Source organism: Staurois parvus, unplaced genomic scaffold, assembly GCF_062004578.1.
Source record: "Staurois parvus isolate SC_StPar_1 unplaced genomic scaffold, SC_StPar_1.0 ptg000438l, whole genome shotgun sequence".
Lineage (NCBI taxonomy): Eukaryota > Metazoa > Chordata > Amphibia > Anura > Ranidae > Staurois > Staurois parvus.
The window spans coordinates 1,171,739-1,188,447 of NW_028318234.1; the positions used below are offsets into that span (position 1 = coordinate 1,171,739).

At 41.5% G+C, this 16,709-nt stretch overlaps 1 protein-coding gene across 1 annotated transcript in view; it reads right to left on the reverse strand.

Moving 5' to 3' along the window:
- Positions 1-16,709, reverse strand: part of GHR (growth hormone receptor) — a 535,090-nt gene that overhangs the window by 356,728 nt on the left and 161,653 nt on the right. The window contains exon 3 of the mRNA XM_089687808.1: positions 5,360-5,432. The gene's annotated coding sequence lies outside the window, so the exon portion shown is untranslated. The remainder of the gene's footprint in view (positions 1-5,359; positions 5,433-16,709) is intronic.

Below are 16,709 nucleotides of genomic sequence, written 5' to 3' on the forward strand. Positions count from 1 at the left end.
GCACCAGGATACACATAACTGTGTCATGCAGCCATGCATCTTTGTTTGGGAAGTAGCATCTTTCCACTTTAGGAATATAGTATACATTAGATTACAAATCAAATAAATGTATTTAATGATTAGGAAGAAGCAACAATGGTATACATAATTACAAGGGGTGCTGTTTGCAACATAGCATAATTCCACTTTAATAGGATACAGACATGTGTAACTGCTCTGTAGTTTAAGAGAGTAATTACAAGGAACAATACTGTATGGTATAAACAATAATTTAATAGATAAAGACATCAGTCTGCATTAGTCCGGTGATTAAGTCCCTGCTTCTCTAAATAAACCCAATGTCCACATCAATCAGCTTCAAACTACGCTGTCCATTGTAACCAATTAATAAACATATTGCAACAACGTATTAACAAAAGAACAGTTAATATCAGTTGATTAGGAAGCAGAACATAACAATAAACTGTTTCATAGTGGTACAGTCAATAAAACATTCAGTACCATTCAATTCATTAGCAGAATGCTCCTTGATAATTTTTATTAGGAACCTTTTAAAGTGTTTACATAAGAAGTAGTTCAAAGTTATTTTACCCGATTGATAAAGACATTTTGAAGTAACATGTTTGCATCAAATTGCTTGCTTGTTCTTCAGATTATTTATTTAGATGCCATCTACAGCAGCCTCTCTAGGCCAAGGTTCTGTGGAATCCTAGGGTTCCTCCAGAGGTTGTTATGGTTTCCAAACATTATCAAAGAGCCATTTCCTAATCTTAGATAAGTAACCACTGACACCAATTATCTTTTACACTAACTGTAAGAATGGAATTCTTCTACCTGACCACCAATGTAAGGGGTTTTCTTCCCAATGACCACCAATGTAAGGGGCATTCTACCCACTGACTCCAATGTAATGGCTATTCTTCCCACTGACCATCAATGTAAGGAGCTTTATTTCCACTGACCACCATTGTAATGGATATTCTTTCAAAGATCACCAATGTAAGGAGCTTTGTTTCCACTGACAACCATTGTAAGGGTATTCTTCCAATAGACCACCAATGTAAAGGACATTCTTTCCCCCTGACCACCAATGTAAGAGGCATTCTTCCCACTGACCACCAATGTAAGAGGCATTCTTCCCACTGACCACCACTGTAAGGAGCATTCTTCCCACTGCCCACCAATGTAAGGAACATTCTTCCCACTGACCACCACTGTAAGGAGCATTCTTACCATTAACCACCAATGTAAAGGGCATTCTTCCCACTGACCACCAATGTAAGAGGCATTCTTCCCACTGACCACCACTGTAAGGAGCATTCTTCCCACTGACCACCACTGTAAGGAGCATTCTTCCCACTGACCACCACTGTAAGGAACATTCTTCCCACTGACCATCAATGTAAAGAGGTTTTGCAAGTAACCAGAAAAGTCTCTCCAAATTGTCCTCAGATCTGCTATGCCAATGCAGCTTCTCCCAACCCACCTGTGGTTTTCTACAAGCAATGTACTTCAGCAGTACTTGGTGTTATATGTATAAAACTGATGATCTTCTCTCTACCCATGCCTGCACTGCACACTGATGCAGTTCCCGCTTCCTAACTGGAGCCTAGCCGATGATGGGGCACATTCCATTTCTTCCATAAGACATGCATCCTGGTGGCTTCAGAGTTGTAGTTTTCAGTGCCTAAAATGTGTCTTTAAACAGTTTCTATAGTTTTTGATACAGTGGAGAAGGGCCAGATTTTTTATTGCTGTCTGTGTATCCCAATTGGGAAGATTCACCCCTCTATTTGTACTGGTGACCCTTACCATCTAGAAAGAATGAAGAGAAATCCAAAATTTTTGGAGTTGTCCGCAGAATAAGTGGTGAGGGAATATCTTCATATAGGGAAAGCTAGGGAGAGCTCCCCTCACTTTGGGAGATTTTCTCTAACTTCCTGTTGCACGTTTACAAGACGTATATGGAAATGCTACCCAGTGGTAGCAAAAAATGAACTGGCAGGGGTTTAAACCATCCTATTATATCAAAACAAAAAAAGGTTTAGCTAGACATACACTTTAACTATTAGAAGGTCGGAAGGCTGTTGACTCGATACTAGATACACAAGAACAGCTATAAAAATCTGGAACCCATGGCTAAATTCCTTTGGTTTTTCTGATAATAGACATCCACAGGAGCTAAATATGTATCAACTTTTGCTTGTGGCCAAAACATATTGATAAATGAGCTCCTACACTGCCTCTATAGCTCAGTTATTTTGTGTTGAAAAAATGCCACCGCCAAACAGACCTTGCTGGATTGACACATGAGTATACTGTATGTAGAGCATATATGTAGAATCCAGCACAGGGTGTCAACATTGCAATGCAAAAACAAACTAGTGTGGTATGTTATAGCTACAACAGTCAAGCAAGGGTCTCACCCTCTGGTTTACCAATCCGGCGAGTGAGTGAATATGCCAGGACCTAATGCCCCGTACATACGATGAAAATATCTGACGAATGGTCATCCATTTATTTATTTTTTTTCCAAGCTAGTCTCATATCAAAAATGAAGAGGTTACTAAAGTTCTGAAAATTCTCGAATCACAGAATACAACTTCAGAAGTGATGTAATGTATTGTATTGTATTGTAATGTATTTTTTCTTTTCCCAGCATGCGCAGTCTTGTTCTCTTGATTTTTTTCGGACCAATACTGTACTGATTAAATGAAAAAAGGAGCTCAAGCTATGAGGAAAGATTAGAGGAACTGAATTTATTCTCTCTTAAAAAGAGGAGATTAACCTCCCTAGCGGTATGATTATTTCAGATTTTTGGTGCTGAAACCATTATTTTGCATGGAAATATGTAGTTTTTTTATTGTAGGCTGTAATTTTTAGGAACAACTCACTGAAATCTGTCCGAATAAAAGTCTAGTAAACATCCCGGGTATGATAAAATTTGAAACACAAAATCCTAAATTATAATTTAATAAATAATCATAAAAAATAATAATATAATAATAATACATTTAATTCAATAATATAATCAAACCGAAAACACTGACATTTGAAATAGAGCGCCAAGTTCGTACATTGCTGAGCAAAGTCGCAAAATCGTTTTCAGTGTCTGATGACGAATTTCCCCATGAATCATTATCACTCAATTCTGCAAGTGGTTCTGATTTACTATCGCTGTTCTCTAGCTGATCTAAACCCGCTTTTGACCTAAAGGGACGCTTTTTGGACGCCATGGACGTTTCTCAATTTCCAGGCAGAAAGAACAGTAAAAATGCAGGCAGGGCACAGGACAAAGCAGTAGGGACAAAATGTATGTGAAATGGGTTGAAACAGCAATGTTTTACTATGAAAAATTTGTTTTGAAAAAAATGACATTTTTTAAAATTTTCAAATTTCCCGCCGCCCGTACGTCCTGACGTCACAGGGACCGGAACACAGAAGCCAGATGCCGGCATCGGCCGGAGGAGATGGCCGGGGACGCTGCAGGGGACACATCGCGGGAGCGAAGGACAAGGTAAGCTCTGCACGGACTCCCTATGCAGCGCCGCATGGTAAGCCCGAGTGTAGCTTGGGGTTACCGCTTGTGGCACTGACATTTTACCCCGAGCTACACTCGGGAATACCGCTAGGGGGGTTAAGGGGGGATATGATCAACATGTATAAATACATCAGTGGTTCAAATAATGAACTCGGTGTAGAGGTATTCACCCTGAGGTCATCACAGAGGACAAGGGGGCACTCTTTACATCTGGAGGAAAAGAAATTTAATCTCCAAATATGGAAAGGTTTCTTCACAGTAAGAGCTGTGAAAATGTAGAACAGACTCCCTCAAGAGTTGGTTCTGGCCAGCTCAGTGGATTGCTTCAAAAAAGGCCTGGATTCATTCCTACATACACAGAATATAACTGGATAGGTAAAGATGATCCAGGGAATATTTGATTGCCTCTCGGGGGATCAGGAAGGAATTTGTTTCCCAGCAGGAGCAAATTGAATCATGCTTTGCTGGGTTTTTTTGCCTTCCTCTGGATCAACTGTGGGTATAGGATTATAACTTTTTTTTATGGTTGAACTGGATGGATTTTTTTCTGGATGTCTTTTTTCAGCCAGACTAACTATGTAAAAATTGTTCGCTCTGTTATCGTATAACTTTTTTGTTCTTTTCCCTTTCGATACAGACACTGTGAACTGTGGTGATCAGCTGTTGAAAGCTGTGTACTAACGATCAGATTATTGTGCGATCCTTTTAAAAGCGATTTTTGTTATCTGATTTTCTGATCCTGTGTACTAGGCATTACTAAAACTATAAAAATCAGTCTCACAGCATCCACATTTAGTAATCTAGTTTTAAAAATATGTTAATAGAATTACTCAATTACCATTTCCCTTTAACCTTTCAAGGATTTTGGTGAGGAGATCTCTGATTTTCATAACCAGAGCATTGGGACTCCACCCTCCTCGTTAGATATATCTTTTATCTCCCATTATGAGGTTCCATCACAACAGAAAACTTTGGATTATAGATCACTCTTCAGAAGCGAATGGCTGATTTATCCTGTAATCTCCCATACTGGAAATATTAGAAGGCAGATCCTTTTGCAAAGAATTTTATAGTAATGGTATTGGTCTTTTGAAGGGATGCCAAGGTGTAAAGTTGATGTTCCTGGTGGTAGAAACATCTGACAGATTCTTCAGTCTCTCAGGGACTCACTAGCTAGATCTTTGCTCCTAAATTCCTAGCTCTCCGCCATTCTGCCAATTATAAAACAAGTTCAGTCTTTCTGTTTACGATATTTTTACGGTAGTTGCATGCAACAGGGGCAGTGGGGTTCAGCCCTGTAGCAAGAAGTTTGAGACTACATGGAATAAACTGGTACTCCAAGGTGGGCAGGAATCAATAAAGACTCCAAGGTGGGCAGTATCCAAATAAGAAGCCATGATGAGCAGTAATATAATAAAACTCTATGGTTAGCAGGAACTGACTATGACTTCATGGCAGAAAGCAACCAACTAAAGTCCATGGTGGGCAAGAACTGGTTCTGACTCCAGGGTGGACATGAACTGACTAAGGCTCAATAGTGGGTAGAAACTAAGATTCCATGGTGGGCAGGAACCAAATAAGACTTCATGATGGGCAGAAGCCAACTAAGACTCCATTTTGGGCAGCAAAGTGGACAGGGTCCAAGTGGTCAACTATGTATGACTGCATGGTCTTGCTGCTTAACCCATAAAAGATATAAGACTACAAAAGAGTGACTTAGCCACCTCACACCAAATATCATTTTCAAGTAGATCTGACCCCTATATTCACATTCTGAAGCTAAACGAAATATAAGACATTCATGAAAATATTTCCTACCTCCAGCTGTCGTGAATCTATTGGTGGTCCACGGAGACATGAAGGAAATATTCCATTGGAAGCAAATCTGAATCTATAGAAATAAATAACATAATGAAACTGAAATTAGACTTAAATGTAATCACACGTAACAAGTAAAACCACAATAAACATATATTTAGTATGTTGTCAAGAAATCAGAAAGTTCATCTAATTTACCTTTAATCTACCATTTCACTGCTTCTGCATAGATAAACAGCCTTCTGTTATATAATTCTGTACTTTGCAATCTCTTTTTCAGATTAGATGGTGCAAAGCTGTAGTGGCTTAAACACCGCAAGTTCAGATTCAGTGCAATTTAGAAAACAGGATAATGGCACTCACAGTAGTTGAATGTAAAAATAATTTATTGGATAGCTCAGTCTGAGGTTTCAATGAAAGAGATCCTGCCCAAAAAGAAACTATTACTGCTGTGTTGTTTATTATGTTTTTTTTTTTTTTTTTGCTAACCCATGGTGCTCTGAAAATCCTTTAACATGTATTACAATGTTTAAAACATTGTACTTGTAGTAAAGAAACACATGCAGAAAACAACCGTGTAAATGTTCATAAATTAATAAATAAAAATAAAATCAACCAAAATGTATTTTAATTTCCGTTTTGCAGAAACTCTGGAATGACTTCATTTGATTTAAGGCCATCATCTTTTGCTTCATTAATTTAAATAATCGATTTATCAAGCACTTTTAGCTTTGCAGAAAACTTTAGTTGAGACAAATAACTATGTGCTGATCAGACTAAAATCAAGTGTTTGAACTCAGCTCCAGCATAATCAAGTCTCTGAGAATATAATAAAGGTCACTAATTGTTATGCTGGGTGTGTAGGCAGGAAGCATTTACATATGAAAGTGCATACTGTTGTTGCTGCAGTAACAGTTAGAAGTCTTTTTTTCAGTGTTTTCCCACAAGATTCACACCTAAGATTCAGTTTAATAAAATGTGTCAGTCTCAGGTAAAAACATTGATAAATTGGCACCATAAAGTATATGCAAACCCAATCAATAAAATCTCATATGACCTGCGACATGCTAATGTAATTTTTAAATATGAAGCTTTAATTACAATAACCGCTACTGATCCTACCACAAAGGTCTTTGTTAGGTTACTTCCTGTAATAGAGTCAACACTCTGTCCTGTCCACCATCTGTACTCCTACATTATCAACCTGTCACATGGAGACTACAAGTAGCCATATCCAATGGCCTAATATTGTCACCATCAGGAAACCTATCCTGAGAAATGTCATTGCTGGACCCCTCTGTGCCTGGTGCATGTGCTTATGGAAAGATCAGTAACCACCATTTGTAAATTCAAATATAAACAGTTATTCCTGCTGTCATGTCTTCCACACTCTTCTTCAGCACATACTGCCTGCTGTCATATTTTCCACAATTCTGCCCTGCACATATGGCCCCTTGTCATACCTTTGGACTCCTCTCCTGCAAATACTGCTCATTGTCATATACTTCGCACTCCCTTCCTGCATTTATTGTCAAACTCTCTACACTCCTGTCTTACACATAGTACCCACTCTCATACCCTCCACACCCAACTTCTGCACCTATTTCCCCCCATAATACCCTCCACACTCTTATCATGCACATAATTTTCCCTGCAATACCCTACACTACTACAATAAAACAGAATAGAATAGAATAAAATGAAATAGAACACAATAGAATAAAAAAGAATAGAACAAAACAGAATAGAAAGAAACAGAATAAAACAGAATAGATTAGAATAGAAAAATTAAATAGAATGAAAAAGAATAGATTAGAATAGAATTGAAAACCATAGAATAGAAAAAATAGATTAGAATAGAATAAAATTGAACAAATGTATCCGTCTTTCAAAATTCGAATTTCAAAATTAAAATTTGTAATCTATTTCAAAATAACAAACATACAAAACAAATCTGAATATACAAAATAAATTCTGAAACAAATTATTCTAACATAACGGATATGATGAAAAACAATTATTAACTATTTATTAACAAACACATTTTTCCATTGTGCACATCTCTAAAGGTTACCTTTAGTAAAAACTGCAACACCATAAAGATATCAGCAGCTGAAATATGAAAAGTTCAACTTTTCTTATCAAAGTCAGTCTAGGTTCTACCTCCTTTTACTTCTAAAGACCCAATAGGGAGGCACAGGAGGGAGCAAATTAAAAAACATTAGATTAAAACAACACTAAAGCTTCCTTTTTTAAATTAAATTACCAAACATGGTATACTTACCTGCTCTGTCCAATGGTTTTGCACAAAGCAGCCCTGATCTTCTTCTTCTGGGGTCCTCCTCTGGTGCTCCAGGCTCCTCCCCTTCAGCAGGTGCCCCCATGGAAAACCGCTTTCCATGGGGGTACCCGTGTGGGCTCGCTCCCATGCAGCCCTGTTTGCTTCCATTGACACAGCCCCCCACTCACTTGGCACAACATCAGGAGCCAATGGCTCCCACTGCTATCAATTTGCCCAGTGAGGAGGGAAACAGCGGCCAGAGCGCCTGCTCTCATGCACATCGCTGGATCAGATTGGGATCAGGTAAATATAAGGGGGGCTTGGGGGGGGAATCCTGCAGCACAAAAGGTTTTTCACCTTAATGCATAAAATGCATTAAGGTGCAAAGCCTTAAGGCTTTAGAACCACTTTAAAGTAGCATTAGATCCTCAGCATTTTTTTCCTTAACACATTGAGCACAATAAAATAAATGTTCTCCAGTAAACTATTTGTTAAAATACTTCTCACTCTCACTAAATGATTATATCTTTAAATCCAAAAAAACAGAAAAAACCTTACCCCAGCACTTTCGGTTTAAAACTTCCAGTGCTGCTGGCTCCTGCTCTGTCAGTGCTGCTTCCCTGAACTTCTGTTCTTCACAGGGGAAAGTTAACAGTAGACAGTACAGTTTGCAGTCGGTCTGTTAGCTAGGCAGAGGTAGGGGGCAGGAGGAGGAAGGAGCAGGAAAATGCTTGGGCATCCTAGGCTCCAGGGCTATGTGTTTCTATTGAGGTGCACAGTGTAGAAGGACACAACTCTAGTCCCTGCATGCAAGGGTGGCTTTGTAGGATGCTGCAAGAGAAAGGAGCCACCCTGAAACAGAAAACCTGGGGCACCAGTTATGGCAGCAGCTTAGACAGAAACTCAGGGAACAATTAAAAGATAAAAGAGACTGAATGCTCAGTAGCTATTAAAAGTACTTAAAAAAGAAAACTGAAAGTATAATATCACTTTAAGGACACATCCCTCTCTCTCCCCCTTTCCCCTCTTTTTTGTTCTCTCTCTCTTTGTTCCTCTCTTTATCTGTTTCTTGACTTTTTAATCCTAGACACCCAAACCTCATACCCAGCTGGAGAGAAGTTCTACCAATCTTATCAGTCATACTCGCTGTCCTTCCATAGAGGGCATACTACTCAGAATGTATGTCAAGGAATGCCTCAACCCCTGTTATCAACCTCCTCCTAGTCTTCCTGGCTCACAAATTTTTTTCGCCTTACTCTGGATCAACTGTGGGTATAGGATTAAAACTTTTTTTTTTCTATAGTTGAACTGCATGGACTTTTGTCTTTTTTCAGCAGACTAACTATGTGACAATTTAGGGTCTAACTCAGTGGTTGCCAATTTATGTGCTGAAGAGGGCCTCAAATGTGGCCCCTGACTTCACCAAAGAGCCGCACATAATGTTCAATATATGTAATGCTTGAGAGGAATGTCAGACACTGCAGACCTAATAGAGGAAATGAGGGTCAGAGAGTGTGGACATGCTCCATTTTTGGCTAGGGATATGCTACAGAAGACAATTAAAAACTGGCAAAATGTTACACGAGGCTACTAGAGATCAACTCTATCAACCTAATTTTTCCACTACAGGCTACTGAGCTCCAAGGACTGCACATCATATACCAAACGGCCGCATGCAGCCCTTCAACTGGTGCAGCACCAGAGGTCTAACTCCTTTTCACAAGTATCAGGGTGATATACACTCACCGGCCACTTCATTAGGTACACCTTGCTAGTACTGGGTTGGATCCCCTTTTGCCTTCAGAACTGCCTTAATTCTTCATGGCATAAATTCAACAAGGTGTTGGAAACATTCCTCAGAGATTTTGATCCATATTGACATGAGTTATTGTTGCCTTTCTATCATCTCAAACCAGTCTGCCCATTCTCCTCTGACAGCAACAAGGCATTTTTGTCCACACAACTGCCACTCACTGGATCTTTTCTCTTTTTTGGACCATTCTCTGTAAACTCTAGAGATGGTCGTGCGTGAAAATCCCAGTAGGTCAGTAGTTTGTGAAATACTCAGACCAGCCCGCCTGGCACCACCAACCATGCCATGTTCAAAGTCACTTAAATCCCCTTTCTTCCCCATTCTGAACTTCAGCAAGTCAATTTTATCACGTCTAGATGCCTAAATGCACTGAGTTGCTGCCATGTGATTGGCTGATTAGCAATTTGTGTTACCAAGAGATTGAACAGGTGTACCTAATAAAGTGGCCGGTCAGTGCATGTTTCAAAACCCGAACAAAGTAAAAACTCCAGTAAAAACTGAAGACAGTAGCTGGTTCTGTTTTCCAATGTGTTGATTATTATGACCTCATCCATGTCTTGTTGTACTTTCTTAAGAAAATGTAAATGAAAGAATTACAAAATTGAGGTTTGCATCCATGCAGCAGAAGCCTATTTCATTGCATTTACTGATTGCTTAGACATACAGTTTTCACTAAAGGTAAATTCCCCTTATGTATAGTTTCATTACAGACTTTGTTTGACATGCCCAGGATTATGATTTTTTTAAAGGCGCACAAAAATTTTGGATTCTGGTACAAATGATACTATTGATAGTATTCAGCATATAAACTACTTATTTTCATTTCACTCTATTTATATTTTTCTCTACATTTACATGTAGACCAAGCTATCCTCTAAGAGCAGGGGTCTCCAAGCTTCCGAAATAAAGAGTCAGTGTACTGCCCTTTAAATATTAGGGGGGCCGGACTGTGTCCAGAGGAAGTAGAAAATGCCCTGGCATTGGTGGGAGCAAACGATGCCATAGGCTTGGTGGTCAGTGGGAGTAACAAAAAAAAAATTAAATTATTGGTGCCAGTGGGAGAATCAGTACACCGTCTATGGTGTCAGTGGGAGGAATAGTACCCCATTGATGGTGTCAATGGGAGGAATAGTGCCCTGCCTTTGGTGTCATTGAAAGAAATAGCACCACATATCAGTGGAAGGAGTAGTTCTCCAAGGGCTGGAATAAAGGCAAGCGAAGGGCCACATCTGGCCCTCGGGCCACAGTTTGGAGACCCCTGTATCAGTTACAGTGGTTGGTACAAACCATTTTACAGGGGTGCTTAAAACTTTTTATTCATACAAATTTTTTTCCCACAGAGTTTTCTTTCTGTATTTGATCACCTGTACATTTTTTATTTTTTGAGCTATAAACAAAAAAAGACCGACAATTTTGAGAGAAAAAACTATATTTTTTACTTTTTGCTATTAACCATTTGCCGCCCGCCCTATGGCCCAATGGCGGCCGGCAAATGTCATCAGCGTTCCGGGTGGACGCCATATGGCGTCCTCCCACACATGCGCAGATTGCGCTCTTGCAGAGCCGCGCAGCGGCGCGATCTGTCACCGGTCGTGTACCTCGGACACGGCCGATGACAGATCTGAGTATCAGCCCCCGTTGCCGGTACCATGTGACCAATCACAGCAGGTCACATGACAGTTGTATACAATGGATGGCTTCATTCATGCCATCCATTGTATACTAGTGTCTAGCTGTGAATGGTCACAGCGATCACATGCACATGTCATGTGATTAGCTGTGGCCAAATGACAGCTAAGCACAAATAAAAAAAAAAAAAAAAAAAAAAACCACCCTGAATGAATCGATGTCATTCAGGTAAATGTTTGCTTATAGCAAAGTAATTCTTTGCTATAAGCAAATTCTGTAAATGTTACAACGGTAACATTGTACTACTTTGGTCATAGTGAAATATGAAAACAAAATCCTAAAAAAAAGAAAAAAAATTGAATAAAAAATAATAAAAATATATATATATATTTTTTTTTTTTCATACTGTCACCAGTCAGTGTCCCTGATCACAGCCATGCCAGTTATATGATGACGCTGTACTGCACTGGTGACAATATGTAAACAAAAAATATTGAAACTAATTTTTTTAATTTTTTCATTTTCCGAAAAATTATGACAAAAAAAATACAACTTCAAAAAACTCGCCATGCCTCTTATGAAGTACGTCGGACTGTCTACTTTGCAAAAAGGGGTCATTTGGGGGATATCTGTACTGTTCTGACATTCTTGGACCTCAAGAAATTAGATTGGCTGTCAGTACTTCAGGATTGATCAATATTCAGATCTATACCATAGTTTGTGAACTCTATAACTTTCCTACAAACTAAATAATACATCCTAATTTGGGTTATTTTCACCAGACATGTAGCAGAATACATCTCGGACTAAATTTATGAAGAACAATTATTTATTTGCAAACTTTTATAACAGAAACAAAGAAAAACGTGTTTTTTTCCAAATTTCTGGGTTTTTTTTTGTTAATTTAGCAAAAAGTAAAAACCCCAGCAGTAATTAAATACCACCAAAAGAAAGCTCTAGTTGTGTGAAGAAAATGATAACATTTTAGTTTGGGTACAATGTTGTATGACCGCGCAATTGTCATTCAAAGTGTGAGAGCGCTGAAACCTGAAAACTGGCCTGGGCAGGAAGGTGTAAAATTGCCCGGTATTGAAATGGTTAAACATGTCCGGTAAAAAAAAATCAAATTTTGTCATAAATTTAGGCAAATATGTATTCTGCAACATGTCTTTGCTAAAAAAAAAAATCCCAATAAGTGTAAATTAATTGGTGTACATGAAAGTTACAAAGGGCAATATACAGTATATACTGGAATGTTTTATTTTTCTTTACTAGTAATGGCAGCGAACAGTGACTGATAGCAGGACTGTGGCGGGTATTCTGACACTGGGGGGGGACTGATTTGGTGTCACTGACATCCCCAGTGACACTAATAAAGTGATCAATGCTAATAAAAAGCACTGACACTGTACTATTGGCACTGGGCAGGAAGACGTTAACATGTGGGGTGATCAAAGGGTTAACTGTGTGCTATTTCACTATGGGGGCTGTGTGTGTGTTTCACTGTAACCACACTGCATTGTATGGTTCTGCTATGCAGAAGCTGACAGGGGGAGAGATCTGTGTTGTTTATACACAGGTCTCTCCCCCATCGGAGATAATCAGAGATCATCGGGTGCCGGTGATTGACAGCCGAGGCCGGGAATGGCAGCGTGGGTAGGGCGCATATTCGGCCCCTACCCGAACTGTAAAATCACATCATATATATATATACACACACACACACGTATACACACACATACACGTGATTTTGCGCATCTGTGCCACCCTGTAACAGTATTTCTGCTACAAGGCGGCATGGAAACGGTTTTTAAAAAACGTTTTTTGTTTTTTTCTCCATTACATATCTCATTTTAGACCTAGTGACTTTATCACCGGGTCTCTGTGCTTCTCCATGCAATGCAGGCAGATCAAGACTAGCAGGAGAAAAGCCCAGTGAATCTGAAATGTTTTTAAGTACAGAAGAGAAGCCTGAACAACTGTGTAAGGCTAAAAATAAATTTGGGGTACATATTTAAAGCAAAGTTCCACTGAAAAGCGGAAGCTCCGCTTATTTGCCTCCTCCCCCCCTTCACTGACCTATTTGGCACCTTTTGGGGGAGGGAGTGGGTACCTGGTTTTAACAGGTACCCGCTCCCACTTCCAGCTCAGTTTGCCGTGGCGAAGTGAGCCGGACGTTTGGCCCCCTCCTTGCTCCTGCAGTCTCCTGGGAACTTTCACAGGTCCCAGGAACTGCCGGACCAATCAGGAGTCACGGTGCGAATCGCGCATGCTCAGTGGGCACCAGGCTGTGAAGCTGCAAGCGGTCACAGCCCGGAGCCCATAATAGAGATGGCGGCGCCGTGGAGGACAGAAGGAGAGAAGGGACGTCACGGGCGAGTACATCGCTGGACCCCGGACAGGTAAGTGCGTGTTTATTAATGTCAGCAGATACAGTTTTTGTAGCTGCTGACTTTTAATAAACACAAAAACGGGAATAAAGGGAAAAAAAATAAAAATTGGCAACAGGACAAGAAAAACATAAAATGTCAAATAAAAACACCCTTGTTTACGATGAAGTAAGAGAAGGAAGAGTCGAGAACATTATCTAACTCCAATTTGCCAAAAATAGAAAAGCCTGATGTCTCAGCTCTCCATGCAGGCTGAATCCACTCCTAGTATGATGGCCCCTAGGAGTGCTGGGAGCACAATCGTCAGGTTTTGTTAGGTCAGCTAGCTCGGTGACACAGTTCTGCATCTTCCACTAGAACAAGCATTGACTGTACATGTATTGTTTCATCCATCACACCAATTGGGAGGAAAAGATATAGCACAAGTGTGATGGGATAAGTACAGATGTGTGCACTGAAGGTGAAGACATACGGATATATGACTTCTATAAAATGTATTATTGTCATAGAACACACCCCATCTACAGACTGGTGGGCTACAATGTAATCATATTGTTTGTGCGTTTACATATACGTCACAGCCATACTCTACAGAAAGGAACAATCCTCCCTTGCAGCCCAGAAGAAGCTGGGCAGAAGATGTCAGCGAGGGATGTCAGACCTTTAAGCCTGGGTTCACACTGATGCGGTGCGGCAACATCGCATGTGATTCGCATAGGAACCGCACCGCAGTCCTGTGCAAATCACATGTGATTTCTGTACGGTGCAGTTTGAGCCATACATTTTGTATGGCTCAAATCGCATCAGATCCGCACCAAAAAAGTGCAAGACTGTATTTTTAGTCCGCACCAGATTTGGATGTGTGTTCACACCCATGCGATCCAATTCTGCACATCACACCGAGCTTTGCAAACTGATTTTGGGGTGTCGATAACTTAAAATATACACCTGCAGCGGTTTGTATGAAGGGGGTTTGAATAAGATGCGGTGCGGAAATCGCACAGAAATCGTTGCGAATTCTGCACTTCAGTGTGAACCCAGGCTGAAGGAGTGGTAAGTATTGCAGAATTTAGTTCCACTTTAAATCTTAGAGTGTTACTAAACCCACAACAGTAAAATCAGTCTGTATATGCAGTAAAGCATGCTTGTTATACTCACTGTGGAACCTAAGGGGTTAGTCTTCAACATTGTGTAAAAGGCTGTTTGATCCTGACTCCTCTGATCCTCCCTTCTTCTACTGTCCCCAATACATGTGCTGATAGTATGGAGCTCTAGGAGTCACTCTGTACATACTCAGTTTAGTGTGTATTGCTAGAGTTTTTTTTCCTTGGGAGAGTGCATGTGATCAACACAGGGCCAATCAGCACTGTCCAGACAGAGGTCAGGGGTTTAGCATCCTCCTAGAGTAGAAAGAAAACTCCTACAAGCTTTAACATGTGCTCAGCTGGACACTGATAGAAGTCATAAGGCTGCTCTGATTGCTGATGAGAAAAGGTATTTAGCAGTTTATAGTTACTAAAATAAGTGCATTTCCACGTTCTGTGTACTGTGGGAGACCAGATATAGTGAATACAGGGTCCGGGGAGACCAGATATAGTGAATACAGGGTCCGGGGAGACCAGATATAGTGAATACAGGGTCCGGGGAGACCAGATATAGTGAATGCAGGGTCCTGGGTTTAGTAACACTTGAACTCAAATGGCAAAATCGAAAAATGCTCCCTTGCAGTGGGGCTGCCCCCATACTTGTTTAAATCTAGGAGGCCACAAAAAGCAGTTTTTTCCTATCCAATCCTCCACACCCTCTGGCAGCCGGAACTCTCCTCTAGTTCCCTACGTTGTGGCAGTTGATGTAATCATGACTTGATGATGTCAAAGGACCTGCAATCGCCAGAGCGTAGGGGAGGGAGATTGTGTGTGTCCCCCCCCCCCTTTCCGCCAAAATCTGGTGGTTGCAGGTCCTCTGACATCAAGTAGTGATTACACCAAGGGACAGTTCACTTCCGTAACATTGAGGACTAGAAGAGAGTGCTGGCTGCTGAGGGGTGTGGAGGACTGAACCATTGTTTCAATGAAAAAACAAAAGGCATCCAAGAGGTGCTGGGACTTTGGTATGAGTTTATACAAAGTGATGAGAGGGCAGAAACATTTGTAGAGCTTGGTGGCTCAGGTTAGTCTGCTGACAGACAAGGCTACCCTCCAGTGCAGCGGTTCTCAACCTGGGGGTCGCGACCCCTTTGGGGGTCGAACGACCATTTCCCAGGGGTCGCCTAAGACCATCGGAAAACACATATTTCCGATGGTCTTAGGAACCGAGACACCGCTGCTGTCTCCGCGATGTGTGGGCGGGATGATACGCTGCTCCTGTCACCTGGCCACACCTCCGGGATCGCTCAGCAGCTCCGCCTCCTCGCCGCTGATTGGCCACCGGAACTGTAGCTCAGGAGAGGCACACAGGCGGCCAATCACCGGCGAGGAGGTGGAGCTTGGAGAGGAGGAGCCGAGCGGCAGCGCGCGTACATCAAAGAAGACCGAGGGAGCTGCCGGAGTGAGTGAAGAGGAGAGCGGCCAGAGAAGGAAGACAGCTGACAGGTAAGTGAGAGAGCGAGCCCAGGCTGGAGCAGGGGTCAGCAAAGTAAGTATCATTGGTGTCAGTGGGAGGAATAGTGCCCCATCATTTGTGTCACTAATACCAACGATGGGGCACTATTCCTCCCCCCACTGACACCAACGATGGGGCACTATTCCTCCCCCCACTGACACCAACGATGGGGCACTATTCCTCCCCCAACTGACACCAACGATGGGGCACTATTCCTCCCCCCACTGACACCAACGATGTGGCACTATTCCTCCCCCCACTGACACCAACGATGTGGCACTATTCCTCCCCCCACTGACACCAACGATGGGGCACTATTCCTCCCCCCACTGACACCAACGATGGGGCAGTATTCCTCCCCCCACTGACACCAACGATGGGGCAGTATTCCTCCCCCCACTGACACCAACGATGGGGCACTATTCCTCCCCCCATTGACACCAACGATGGGGCACTATTCCTCCCCCCACTGACACCAACGATGGGGCACTATTCCTCCCCCCACTGACACCAACGATGGGGCACTATTTCCCCCCCCCTGACCCCAATGATGGGGCACTATTCTCCCCTCCACCACACTGACATCAATGATGGGGCACTATTCCTCCCACTGACACCAATGATGGGGCACTATTC